This window comes from Perna viridis, chromosome 10 (genome assembly GCF_037379345.1).
Source record: "Perna viridis isolate PV_CMFRI_1.1 ecotype Kerala chromosome 10, ASM3737934v1, whole genome shotgun sequence".
NCBI lineage: Eukaryota > Metazoa > Mollusca > Bivalvia > Mytilida > Mytilidae > Perna > Perna viridis.
In genome coordinates, this window is record NC_142454.1 from 2162886 (window position 1) to 2176693 (window position 13808).

The following is a 13808-nucleotide window of genomic DNA, read 5'->3' on the forward strand; positions in this document are numbered from 1 at the left end:
TCGATTTCATGGAATAGGGATTGGTATCATGAATGGACAAACAAATAATGTATCTTTACGTATACAGAATGACACTCACAATATTACACATTTCGGTATGCTGTACACGTGTTTCAGGGAGTAACATCTCATCAGCAGCACCAGAACAAATAAATCGGAAAATCAAAATATGTTAATTAATTGTATACAAGAGGTATTCAAACAGTTTGAAAAAAGGTTCGAAAGGGGAAGCCAATCTCAGAAATTCTACCAGGACAAAGTAAAAACCTCATTATTGAATTTTATCATACTGAACATTTCGGTAAATAATTAATAATATAAATCAGACCAGATAAACAATCAATAGTTGTATTTATTTCCAAGCAGAAGCTGATTTTTTATGGGAAATGTTCTTGCAATACACAAAAACTTTGTCCATTGACGTGAAGGATAAAAAATAAGGGAAAAAGTGTGACGTGTCATCGTTTTAAGTTAAAATGGGTTCTCGGGTACATGAAACAAATAGTTTAAAAATAAGTTTTAAGAATTGCAATCAGAAAACAAGGATAAAAGTGTCCGAATATACTGACCGTAGACTATTCCCTCAACCTAAATGAGAGAAAATCATATTACCTAAGAAATAAACAGCTTATAATCTGTCCAAACCATAATACTTTGAAAATTGTCGAGTTTTAAAACGATCAATGCAGATGAAAGACTTATACAACAATTAAATGTTTTCAAAAACTTTTGACATGTCAACTTTGTTCGCAACACAATCCAAAGTCTTTTATTACAAATATTATAATTCAAGTAGTAAGCGACAGTAAGTTAAATAATTTATCTACAAAGCGTTGAATACGATCTACATTTTAAGTTTTATGGGTTATAGGTATACACGCTGAATGTATGGTGTGAAAAGCAAAAATATGGAGGGTTTTTACTCATATAACTGATGATTTAGAAATAGAACTGAATCATTTTTTTTTTAAATCTGTTTACTGTATTATATGCTGATGACACTGTCCTTTTGACAGAGTCAAAGGAAGATTTACAAAACCAGATAGTTGCACTATATGATTACTGTGAACTGTGGATATATATAAAAGCAAAATTGTTATTTTTAGCAAAGGAAGATTACCGAATAATTTGAGTTTTATGTATAATGAATCCGAATTGAAAATAGTAAATGAATATATTTAGGAGTAACTTTGACAAAATCAGGTAGTTTCCTACGGGGCAAAACTAGTAAAAGCCAAGACTGCTACAAGTGCAGTGTATGATATCCTAAAGAAAGGAAGATTGCACAATTTATCTATTGAATGTCAACAGCACCTCTTTGACAAGGTAGTTCAGCCAATACTTTTATATGGCTGTGAAATTTGGGGATCAGAGGATAACCGCATAATTGAGTGGGTACACTTAAAATTCTGTAAAATGTTATTATATTCGAAGAGTACCACACCAGACTACATGGTCTACGGGGAGCTTGGGAGATATTCTCTTGATATTTGCATCAAACTGAGAACAGTCAATTACTGGTCCAAATTAATATTGGGAAAACAAGAGAAACTACCTGTTATTTTGTACAAACTGTATTTACGAAAATTTGTTGATGGACAAATATGATTTGGATTAAGTTTATTAAATCCATATTTGATAACTGTGGATTGTCATACGTTTGGGATACACAAATTTTTATCAGTAATACCTGGCTTTATAACAATGTGAAACAAACAACTGACAGATCAATTTAACCAGTAATAGAATTCCCAAGTTCAGAACTCACCGAAGGCACTAAATTATCGAATTTTCAAAGAAAACCTTGAGTTCGAACACTATTGTAAGTTTTAGATCATAAAAAGCGATCGGACTTATTATTGAAGTTGAAGGAAATTATATAAATTAATTAATGCTATAATTAAAATGTTCTCCGGGGTAATTTTATGTTTAATACTGAAACAATTTGATGTATATTTATAATGATTTCATACACTGTTTCGTAACCTATTGTACTGATATTCCTAATTATGTTGTTTTATATATTTTACATATATCTCTATACCACTGTAAAGAGGTTTATTGAGTAATAAAGATATATATACGTAACACCTATTCTCTTTTAGAAGTACTTGAATATCTATACCGGGGCAGGAAATGCACTGATTCAAATTTTCTTCCACGCCCCCTGAAAATGGGTCTTAGAAATGGTAAGATAGTAACAGTGAAAAATGAAAATATCTACCGTTTTCAATACAGTTGCACATTTTTGATATACTCTATTACGTAAACAACCATTTCGTTCATTGTCCAGAGATAAGAATCAAATTTGAAATAAAAAAAGGAAAACTATAAGGAGTCCAAAATTGGTCATAACCAGATTGAGTGATGATTAAAACGTCGGAAGTGAATTCAAAATGAAAAATAAATGACAGAATAAAATTCTACCCTGGTCCCACTTTAAATTCAGTCGTTCACCCTACTATCCAGTTATAGATGAAAACATTGCGAACTGTTTTCCAGTAAAAGGATATAGCCTGTATGAGTGCATGATTTATGGTTGGTGTCATAAGCATAAAATAGTAAGCAAGGGAACCAACATTCTAGTGGAAATAAAATAAAATGTAATCCATAGTTAAAGACCACACAGAGAAAACAGACATACACAATGAACAATCCACAAATCAATTGCAAATAATGGCAAACATTCAGAGTAGTCGTAGATCCCATTCAGAGTAGTCGTAGATCCCATTCAGAGTAGTCGTAGGTCCCATTCAGAGTAGTCGTAGATCCCATTTCCAACTATAAAAATAAAAGCGGATTTTCTCCCATGAGGAAAGTTTTGCCAAGACTTTCTTACATTTTACAAAGCTCTTTTTCAATGTAGTAAAGGGGCATAGAAATTGGAATAAGATGTAGTGTTTAACAATTGTAGTTGAGATGGTGTCTTGGTTACATGCAACAAATAGTTTTAATTTTTCAACGCTGCACAAAGATGGATGTGATAGTTGTATACCGAGTCTGTTTAGTTTTTATTATCATTTTATTACATGCTATTTTCATGACTATTTATTGGTCAAGATTGGAATTACATCAATGTGCTTTTTCACTCACGCTTATTTTACATGCGTTGTTCAATATTTCTCTGGTAAGGTTTTTTTTACATAGAAAAGAAAACTTTTGCACCAAATGTAATTAGGAAAGGTACGGTCAGTTCACAAATAGATTGAAATAATTAGATGCTCTGTCAAATATTAAAACGAAGATATTGTTAGATGGACTGATAAAGGCAAATCTACTTGAATCACAACATATGAACGGGATTCTCTTCATTAAGCTCAATGTACCACCTATTTTGATGGTATAAAAGTTCTTAAGTTGCAAATACTAAAATTTCCGGTAAACAATTTCTGATTGAAACAAGAGACAGCTAAAAATGGACTTATGAAAATGCTGATTCATAAGTCTCATCAAATGTTACACATTTTACGTAATTCAGTATGAGAATAATGATTGATTATAATCAAAGAGCAGTATTTATTAACCAAATGATAGTTTCAAATTTCACTGTTTTAACTCATTTGGTTATTTTAATGTTAAATTGCAAATTCAGTAAAGTATAAATCTTGATAGTATGAAAAGAAAAAAAAAACAATATCCTTGAACGATACATTTCAAGTCATTAATCCTCAATAATTGTAAATACTCAAAAAATCAACAACATTCATTAACAATGACCTGTGAAGTCATACAAAACACAAACTAAAATGAGAATGAATTATCATACTTTCAAAAATACAAAAGTACTAGAAGGTATTACTTTGTGATTATATGCAGTGTTGGCTAACTTCAACATCACTTTATAATATTGAATGCATCCAACGTTTTAATGTTTACTAACAAATGATCTTGAAAAATATAGATTTCTAGTTTTGGGCTAGAAGCAAATATGTTTCATCGGCAATTATATAATATGACATTGAATATATTTGCCTTTGGCACGCTAGAACACAACTGCAGTTAAAAAGGGGATTAAAAAAAAGACCAATAAAACTCCAAACAGTCCCTGACATTGAACTACATGTACCACGTGGGTTTTGTGTTGTACTAAATAATGTTCATATGAAACATATGTAAATTATTTTTTTATTCCACAATTATCACGAGGTTGATTTAATCAACCTGGTCCATGCTGCCATTTTTTTAGTGGAATCCGAGTTGTTCATTTACTTTTGTTACTTTGTATGTATTATTTTGGTTATTTTATGTTCTTTGTTGTTGTATTGGTCTGTTTTCCATGTCTGGTCTTTGTCCCTGGATTACATTCTTTTTTTTTTTTTTTTATCTCCGCTAGAATCTTGATTCTCTTGATTACTCTCTCAATAAACCTTAACCAATAAAGAAGACTTTTTAATCACACCTATGGTTTCAAATTACGAAATTGTCCTTTTTACCTTCGTACCTGTTCATTCAGTTGTGTTCGATTAATTTTGTCTTTTTCCGTGGTAAAGACCACGTGCTTGTAAAATGCAAAATGATGTAACTTTTTTTCTTTTTTTCTACCGGAAACAAAACCGCTAAATTATTTATAAATTACTAAGATCAGTATTTTTGAGACTTCTTACTGAATCGCATTGAGTGCAATGTATGACACTTTTCAATGGTAATCACTCTAAAGTATCTACGGCATTTAGGTTCCTTGTTTTTGTTTGTGATTCTAATTCTACCCCCGCTCCAGAGGATGGGATATAATGTTATACCATTGTCTGTCCTTCACACTTTATTCGTTACTGTTATCTATACAACAGCAGCCACTTGATTTTATATACTGTGTGACGTCGTTTATTAGATTGCAGGCTTTAGCAACAACTATTTCTGCGTGACGACTTGTACCACAAGTAGGTATTGGCTCACATCTGCGTGACGACTTGTACCACAAGTAGGTATTGGCTCACATCTGCGTGACGACTTGTACCACAAGTAGGTATTGGCTCACATCTACGTGACGACTTGTTCCACAAGTAGGTATTGGCTCACATCTGCGTGACGACTTGTACCACAAGTAGGTATTGGCTCACATCTACGTGACGACTTGTACCACAAGTAGGTATTGGCTCACATCTGCGTGTGACGACTTGTACCACAAGTAGGTGTTGGCTCACATCTGCGTGACGACTTGTACCACAAGTAGGTGTTGGCTCACATCTGCGTGACGACTTGTACCACAAGTAGGTATTGGCTCACATCTACGTGACGACTTGTACCACAAGTAGGTATTGGCTCACATACTTCTTGTTTTCTCACGACTATGTGAATTTGCTTTAACAAAGATTGCCTTATGTAATTTAGTTGTTTTAAAACTAATACAACACTTTGTGAAAACATGCCGTCTTCACAGAAAAAGACCAGGAACAGTGGGGCAGGGTTGTAGATTGATTATGTTGAAGTGCAGGCACAATTCTGAATAATTATTCAATATTCAAAATCTGTACAAATGTATGTTTTATAAACAATATGACATGAAAAAAAATAATCGTTTTAGGCAGACAGAAAATCAGTTTTATGTAATAACATAAGTATATAAAAGAAATCAGTCATGTACCTACATCTTTTGTGCGAGTTTATGAAATCAACCTAATGAAAAACAAGCAACCGATGATTCAAATCGTTTTAATCGTGTTACTAGGGTTAGGGGTCAGCAGTAATCCCCTGCACGATCATCCTCCGCGGCTAAGTACAAAGGTGTTAAGAGTTAGTAATGGTGGTCAATATGGCAGTTGGGGTCCGTTTTGTGGTAAAGGAGCATATGCAGTAGGATATGCAGTAGGATATGACATGATATGTAAAAATGTTTTCTACGTTTAACATTCTGTTTGAGTGTTAAATTATCTGGACCCGATGTCACAAGGCACAATTAAAAGGGCTTAGCTCACGAATAGCAAAAAACCTCAAATTCAAACTTCTTCGTAAAATTTGATTATTATGGAAAGAATTAAAGTTCAGTTTCAATTAACCATTGAAACATACCATAACATTTCTGAAAAGTGACATCTTTGAAATAATGAAAAAAAATTGATTGCACTTCTATCCTTCTAGGACATTAAGCCGCATGTTCAAAATATATTCACGTTAAGGCTATAAGAATCGTATAGTGTATATGGCTTACATATTGATATTTAAAGATTATCAAAACTTTTTTAGGAAAACATTATTGTCAGTTGCAAGTTTTGGGAGCTTTATCACTGATCCATATAAATAATCTAAACAAATAATGAAAACTATTGTACTTATACTTTTCATCCATTAAAGTGAAACCAATTATGTAGGAAAATCAGATTTTTCCCACGAATACTACTGCAAATAGAATATAGGTCACAATGAGTGCTTTTTAAATAACAAAATTTAATACTAAATAATAAAAAAAATATATACACTTCCTGCATTACCAATAAATTACCCTCTCTTTAGTTCGAAGCAATTTGTTTTCGTAGGTTGAAGAACCAGATGGCGACAATACGGCTTTGAATGCGATATCCCTGCGCTGTGAGACACGTGAGAATGGTGATTTTTCAGGCCACATTGAATCATCTCCTGGGCATTGGGGTGATTGGCATGGAGAAGCGAAATGCAGACCTAAAAACTTTTTGACAGCATTTTCGTTACAAGTCGAAACAATTCAGGTAGGTTAATCTATATTTCATAAGGTTGCCCAGTATCAAAGTAAGTAAACTATTTGGATCTTGTATTCGTCAAGTTCGCACTAGTGTTTAAGCTGACTTCGTACTTGTGAGAATAAAACATTAAGACATTTTATAAAGAAAAATAGAAAGTAGATAATTTCTAGAAATCAACCGACTGAAATTAATTGAAAGGCATCGACGTTCTTTTAAAAAATTGGTAAACACTTTTTTAAATATAACGAGAATAGGTATGATGTATATGTCAAAGAAACAGCAACACCAGTGAGATGTAAATGTCAGCCCAAGAGAACCCATTTGTCTTCATTGAATGACGAGGAAACCCTCACACCACAGGCAGACGGTTGCTGACCCCAAAACATGATTATACACAGGTACAGCGAAAGAGTTGCCCCTATATACTCAAGTATCATAAAAATAAGCTGAAGGTGAAAACGAAACAAAACATGAAGAGGCCAGATATACCTGAACTGGGACGGGCGCGAAAAATGCGGCGGGGTTAAAGTACTTTGGCGTGATCACAACCCTCCCTATCAAACATCTGGCCACTGTGGAAAAATATTACACAATTAAACCCACCTTAAATGTATATTTAACGTATAATGATAAAATCGTATTAAGTGATTGTGGCGAATCCATAATTAGTATATAGAGAGTTTTCGTTCAGTTCAGTTGTACATTTTGTCCTTTTTAGAATACAGGAGATGACACGGCTGCTAATTGGATAAAGTTTAAATGTCGCAGTTTCAACGAAGGTAACGTGTTTGAACTGAACCCACAACCTGGCGATGGAGAATGGGGTACTTTTGGGGGCTGGAGCGAAAGTTGTACTCTGCTATATGTGGAATACAAACTAAAGTCGAAAATCCACAGGGTGGTGGTGATGTCACAGTCTAAATGATGTTAGGTTCTTTTGCTGTTCTGATTAAGAATCTACAGGGCGCAGTAATCACCCACGACATGAACGGAAGTACAGCTGTATTAAATAAAGTTTTTAAAAGTTTTAGTCGTCTTTGTTAATATTTGGACCAGACAGTATTACTTTGAATTTAGAATTTGTGTACCACCATTGGTTGAATACAAAAAAGATATATCAATTCAGCAATTATTTTATTAGTATCTTAGGGTTCTCTGTAAACGAGTTATTAGTGTGAAGTCTAGTATGTTAACTGTAAACAATACTAACAACAACAAAAATATTTTAATGTTTAACTTTGCTCTAGCGAAAGTACTTCTTATTTTTGGGGTGGATGTGGTCCTCAGCTAGTATCATTTATATTTACTAAATGTTATTAGTTGCAAGGATAATCAAATCAATGTTAAGTCACGTTCTTGATTTTGTATTTGTGCTATTGAAAAAATATTAACACTTCGAAATATTCATTCCGGCTTCGTTGGGTGGTTTGTTGTCTAAATCATGGTAGCCAGTAGTCAGCTTCAATAAATTAAAATTTGACTACGCTCAAAACATGTGTCAGTGTTTTCGATACAATACAAGCAGTCCATTCCCTCAAATCTATATAAATATTGTTGCTGTTACCCATATCTACGCGATATTTTTTTCCAAACTATTTTGAAATTTATTGCCGATCTCTAATCCTTCTGATGTTTTGCTGCACCCTTTTTAAGTCAAAATACCCAAAAACTCTGTATTATATCTGTATTGATATTATTCGTTTATGTAACATAATTTATTTTTCTATCAATAACAATTGTCGTTTTTATTATTATTATTATTTTGGCCTTATTGTTTTTTTTTTTAAGGAGTTAAGTTTGCCATTATTGGTACCAGTATTTAAACCTTTTTTATATTTATGTGCGTATTTATGTAACACAATAGTTCTCAACTCGGTCTTTTTGTAAAATGCCTTTAACTTCGGTGCCTTAACCTGAAAGGATTTTTATACGCCTGAAAATTTAGTACATTGTATAAACTAATTGGCTATGTTCTATTCATTTTGTGATTTTAAAACAATAGTATATACACGTTCGTTTTGCATTCGGTTTTCATGGGATAAATGTATATTTGATCAATATTACGACTCCCATATGTTTTATTAGTTCCTTTGCGTTGTTACTGAATAATCAAAGTTTTTTATTTTGTATTATTGATACTGTCATCGTCCGATGTGTATGAGCATAATAAGTATTCATATAGGAAACTACAATGTTAAAACTGACACAGTTTTTTTTCTATAATTAACTTCATTTTTTTAACTATTGAAATTTATTTTGAATTGCAAGTCACCTTCCTACGGTCCTCTCATGTATCATTCACAACCCAGCTTCCGGAACTGTTCCACCTGAAAGTAGCGAGAATTATTTTAAAGTAATGTAATCGAGATAAACTTACATGCTTAAATAATCAAATGAAGGTTTAGGTCTGTTAATCAGGTGTTATTCCGACACAGTCGGTATAGTTGCGTTTTTTACCTTTTGACCTTAAAGACGCTTTTCCGTGGAAACGCAAGTTACCTGATCGCAATTCTGTTTCCCGATTGGCCAAACACTAATATTTTAGTGGCGTTCGTAAAAACTGTATCGAAAATTGAAATTGCGTGCCATGTATTATTTCCTGCATAAAATGTAAAAAATTGTAAGTAAAAAGAACTAAATTTTACTGCGTCGCCCATCTTTTTTTAAAGATAGTACTTGTAAGTTATAACACCTTGGTCAGCAAGTCTGTAATTAAAAAATTATTATAGATACGAAGGGAAAAAAATGTTCACACAATTTTCCTCTGAATCGAACAAACAGATATTTTGACCGTGTTTAAACACAATCCATGTGAATTGAGCCTTAAGTTCACGTTATATCAAGCCAAGCGAATATACACAGAAAATAACATGAAAAAAAGTGTTATTTTTTTTTTTGCATGTGCATAGAATTATCAGTAGCTACAGTTCATGTATTTTAAACAAAAAAAATTAGCAAAGAATCGCTCTGTCCTTAATTTGAACTGACCTGGTGTCTTGAAAGTTTATTTGGTTCCTTGAATACATTCCATGATTTCCTTTCAACACACTCTGGCTGTGAAAAGCTATGGTCGTATCTGTAGTAAGTCCTCATTGAAGAAAACAAAGTTGTTATATCAAAACGATGCAGCTGAGTACTTGTGACTACTTTTGCCTAAAATAAAAAGCAAAAGCCATACGACGGTCTTCAAAAGATATAAAAGTATATTTTACTGTCAATTTATGATTCTGTATTCGACTTTAATGAAATTTGAACACATACGTTCATGGCAAACACTTCGCGTATTTCTAAAGGAAAACAAAAAGAAGCTCCCAGAAGCATGAATCGCTCAACTGGTTAAAGTTTTACTTTTCAATGGCAATAAATTTAACAAGGAGTTGTCCAACAATTTTGACTCAAGGGAACTTTGGTAGGACTTATAAGGATCATTTCAGCAATTGAAAGTTTCTTTCTTTCCATTATAGTTTTCAAGATAATGGCTGAAACTCTGAAAAAGTCATTTTTCACCATTGGAGAGTAATAACTCTTACAATGAATCGTCTGACAACATTGATCCCTCTAAGACTTTTGTAGGCCTTATGATAACGATCATTTCAGCAGTGAAAGAATTTGGCTAAACCTAACGGTTTTTGGAGATGTATGAAAAACACTTCTGACCTCTTTGTTATATTTTTAGAAACAGCGGCCATGTTTTTTTCCACGGATCAAAAATCGCTATAAATTTTCTATGAAAAATACCCTGTGGAACATTTATACCACATTTTGTTCCAATTGGTCAAGTAGAGTGAGAGGAGAAGATTTTTTGAAAGAAATAACAAAAATAGCAAAAAAACTTAGAAAAAGAGCAATAACTCAAACATGGCTTAACAGAATAAACCGAAAATTTCAATTAGGATAAATCTCTTTATGCTGAACACTTTTATCCATACCAGAATTTGGATAAACCTAACAGTTTTGGAGACAAATTAAAAAAACTAGTGTCTTACCTCTACATTCTGATTTTAGTAACGGCGACCGTGTATTCGATGGATCAAAAATCCCAACATCAGTTCTATGCAGGATACCACAAGGAACATTTATACCAAGTTGGATTCCAATTGGTCAAGTAGTGTCAGAGGAATAGATTTTTGAAAGAAATAACATTAAAAATATATTGAAAAAAAAGTCGAAAAAGGGCAATAAGTCTAACATCGTTTCACATATTAAAACGAAAATAAGACCACATATAGTTCTCTTCATGCTAAACACTTTTAACCTGTAAAAATTTGGCTAAACATAACGATTGTGGAGATATATGCGAACTAGAGACTCTTAAAAGCCTGAATCGCTCACCTAGTTTGATAAGCAACATCATATTTTTGCAAATGCAGCCGTATTTTTTCTTGGATAAAAATTCTTTACACTCAAGCTTAAGGAACAATCATATCAATATCCAGTAGCATCAAAAGAGAAGATTTTTAAAGAAAATAACAATTAAAATAGCGAAAAGAAAGTGGCTGAACAGATTTACGCGAAAATTTGACCACAGATAGATCTCGTCATACTGAGCACTTTTACCTTTGCTAAACCTAAAGAATTTGAAGATATATACAAAAAACTTTTATCTGACCTCTATGTTCTACATTTTACACCAAATTATGATTTTTTTTCCCTTTTGTGATTTGCGACTGTTGTAAAAGGTTAAATTATCAATTTCTGTACACTACAGTTGTCGTTATTTGTCCAACAATTTATTGTGTGCTGTATTTCATGTATGGAGAAGACCATGTGAGTTGGAACAACTCGTGTCTAATCCAAATTTGTTTATTTGCAAATAAAATATGTTTAAACTAGTTAAGATTTCAACATGTTTACGTTTTGTATGACAGCCATGGATTTAGGAAAAAAAGGAAAAACGGATATTCCCACGAATATGTTTGGGGAACAAAGAGTTCAACAAAATAAATTCCCACAAAAATAGAATATGTATTAGGTAATTTTCTACATTGCGATTTCTTAACTTCGTGCTACTGCAAACATGTATGTTTTTATATAAAAAAGAGAAATATGCGCAGCATTTCTCCGCTACAAGCCTCAAGATAACAACAGACTATACATGCAAAATATTAAGCTTTCGAATTCCATCATAATAATATGAGGGTAGTTTGAACACGGGATTCTGATTCCTCAGTAATTGTTTGAAATTATGTAAGGTTGGTACCTGTCTCGGTAGTAGGTCTAAGCTATTCTACAATCGTATAGCAGACGGACTTCGGAAAAGTTTCAATACGGGTTTGAGGATAAACATAGTTGGTCTCATTTCTCAAATTATATCGATTTGTTGTGCCTACAATAGGTGTTGAACAGTCTTTTAGATACGCTGGTACCTTACTGTGTACTCTATGGAATAGACAGTTTACGTCTTCATCAATCTTAAATAATCCATGACTGAAATAAACAAAAAAAAATTATAACGAAAGGTACAATCTAAAAATAATTATGATGCACGCATTATTGATGTCAATGATGCTATTTATAATTGCATAGGAACATTTTTTTTTCATTTTAATAGTACAGATACTGTTTTTTCTCTTCTTATTTGTCTATGCACTCATTGCAAAATCTCTAAATTTCTCTATATAATTCCAGAGTGGGCTACATAACCATAACAGTTCTTCTTAAGTCATTGGTGTATGAAAATGTCTGTAAGATTTTAAGAATATAAATGAACGTTGAAAAGTAAAGAAATGTTCTTAAAACTACAAGATAACTTGAAGTAAATCATGAAAGTTTCTTGAACATTCAAGATATAGAAGGTTGAAAATTCAGGTTAATTATTAGCATTTCGATTTCCAACAACTCATTCAAATGATGAAACAATAATTTCGGACTAAATATTTAATATACTTGTACTAAACTGAAGTCTTTTCTTTGATTTTCATGAGGTGTACCGAGTTCTGGGCCGGTTTCATCTAAGACAGAAAGAATATACGCCAACCGCCTAAAATCACCCGAGAAAATAACGAAATAGGAACCTTTTAATCTTTAGTCGACAATACATGTCTTCAAGTATATACAAAAAAAAGTTTACTTGCAAAAAAAACAAAAACAAAAACAAAACATGGCGATATCATTATGTTTGCGAAAAAAATGTTGAGTGCATGCTGCTAAACAAAAATCATATTTTTATTGGATATTAATTAAAATTGTAAGAAAGTAAACTGTATACAATACTAACATTTATTTCTGGATCGTCCATTACAGGTTGGTAAGCAATGTCAGAACAACCTGGTTGGTCTGGATCCAGCATTATATCTCCTTCCAAGTCAGTAGACGAGTGGGCGTATACCGCTGCGGGGGTAATGTCATAACACGTATGCTCATGATCCTGCAAATATTAACTTTTTGATAACTGTACATTATATATCAATTGTTTTCTAATATCTGAATCAAAAGTTCCAATCAGCGATCTATACATCATGAGCCAAGTAGGTTCCACGAAATTTAGGTACTCAAAACTTCTTTGTTGCGCGACATGGCTAAACATATTGTGCACCCAAATATCCAAATGAGCAACAATCTCTTGTGTAAAGTAAAAATTTATTTCCTTAAGATTCAAATCTGTGGTTGACTGTTCCATAAAACACACAATAAAAAAACACGACCCTGTGCCACGAAGATGAATATTTTGTAATATGCAAATGATATTGTTACGGTAAATATCACGAACATAAAATGGTCCATGTCATCAGTACTGGTTAACTACTAGAGTTTCTCAAATCCTTTTTAAAGCCCCAAAAACTCGAATTCGATGACGATTGTATGTACATGTATATACTTAATTATACAGATGTGCATTAGAACAGATGCTGATACAACGTAAAATGATTTCATATTCAATTATCCACAATAAGTACTGTTCAAACTTAACACTGAGCGTGAATTCTTTTCACTTAGCAACTGATTAAATACAACTAAAAATGACATTTTTGGACTAGTTTTATAACATGCAATTTAGCCGAAGATCATGTCTTCGTATCTAAAACATTTAGAAAGTAGACATTTACTGATTTTACAACATACTAGTAGTACCTTTTACCAACAAATTCACATACCTCGGTAGTATAGTTACAACTGATGGAGGTGCGGAGAGCGACATCCACCTTAGACTCTCAA

The 13808-nt window shown here is 32.7% G+C and overlaps 1 pseudogene across 1 annotated transcript; it reads left to right on the forward strand.

Moving 5' to 3' along the window:
* The first annotated feature begins 5749 nt into the window (after nucleotides 1–5749).
* LOC148604135 (vitelline membrane outer layer protein 1 homolog) lies at nucleotides 5750–7606 on the forward strand (annotated as a pseudogene). The gene is made up of 3 exons (XR_015916095.1): nucleotides 5750–5773; nucleotides 6471–6659; nucleotides 7372–7606. The product of XR_015916095.1 is annotated as a vitelline membrane outer layer protein 1 homolog (transcript).
* The last annotated feature ends 6202 nt before the right edge of the window (nucleotides 7607–13808 follow it).